Genomic DNA, 1,301 nt, shown 5'->3' with positions numbered 1-1,301 from the left:
CACTATCCTGAGTTTATACTGACACTGTACCGGAGCTCTACTAAAACTGCAGTGAATCTGTACTGAAATGGAACTGAGACAGTTCTGAAGCTGAACTGTAACTGTACTGAAACTGTGCTGACACTATCCTGAGTTTGTACTGATACTGTACTAATGAGTATAGACTAGACCATGCGAAACTCGATTGTTTTGAATCATTCTAGAGGTGTAAAATCGGTTCCTCCAATTTTTCATAATTAAATCGTAGAACGAGGGTTAAAAATTCATACACGAAACATTCATTTAAACCACCCTGTATGACCTAAACCTAACCTTAATTTCTTAAAAGCTTATTAAAAGCTTATTGAAAAGGATTAACTTTTATCCATAGAATCACTGTTTATTATCAAATCTCACTGTCTATTATCACCTAACCTAACCTAATCTAATACTAATCGTCTTTTTCGTAACAATATTCTACTTCGCAGAATTCCATTAGAATCGAATGAAATTCCGTGCCGAAATGAACCTCCTGCCATATAAATCACGCGACACTGGTACCAAAGATCGTAATCTCTATTCGAAGCGGGCAAAGAAAGATATTAATTCGAAAGGTGGGTTTCTCTTATCCGTCACAATGGGGATTATTAAACACAAATCACGAGCGATATTTCGACATAACGAGATCTCGAATCGGTCGGTCAGAACAATTTTTAAAAGGATCATAAAGCGCGGGGGGGGGTTGGGGGTTGCAAAAAGCCGATCTAAACGTGCATCGGCAATTATCGCGGGCAGTAAAAAAGCAATGGCGAGAGACAATAACCCTCGTGGGCCCGTTAATGAGTCACATTCGGCCAGATCCGGCTGGATGTCGCAACGGACACGTGCTAAATAATTTTACATACTCGCCCAAGAACGATAAGACGCGTTTCGCGCGAGTTAGGCAGCCTGATCGGGAAACGCGTGAAAAATGTGCAGGCTCGCGATTATGTCACTGCTCGATCGTTATTATCGAGGGAACGGTTAATTAGCTGATAAATATTCGCTCGTAAAACGCGACGACCGAGTGGCTATAAATATCGGGGTTTACGAAAACAATAAATAAATTTAACCATCGACGCATGCATTATTCATGCGTCATATTTCGCGGAGTGCGCGACGATTACGATTTTACTTTACAAAAGAGTCGCGTTGTAACGACACACGCGACGCGATAACGCCGTCGTTTGCTTTATGTATCTCCTCGGACGGGCCCCGAGTCGCATACTTAAACGCGCGGCAGTTTTGCATCGATAACGCCGGCCGAGCTTAACGCGCGATCA

Source organism: Eufriesea mexicana, unplaced genomic scaffold (genome assembly GCF_001483705.2).
Source record: "Eufriesea mexicana isolate 0111107269 unplaced genomic scaffold, ASM148370v2 scaffold588, whole genome shotgun sequence".
Taxonomy (NCBI): Eukaryota; Metazoa; Arthropoda; class Insecta; order Hymenoptera; family Apidae; genus Eufriesea; species Eufriesea mexicana.
The sequence above is the reverse complement of the archived record's forward strand: the minus strand, read 5'-3'. Positions refer to the sequence as shown.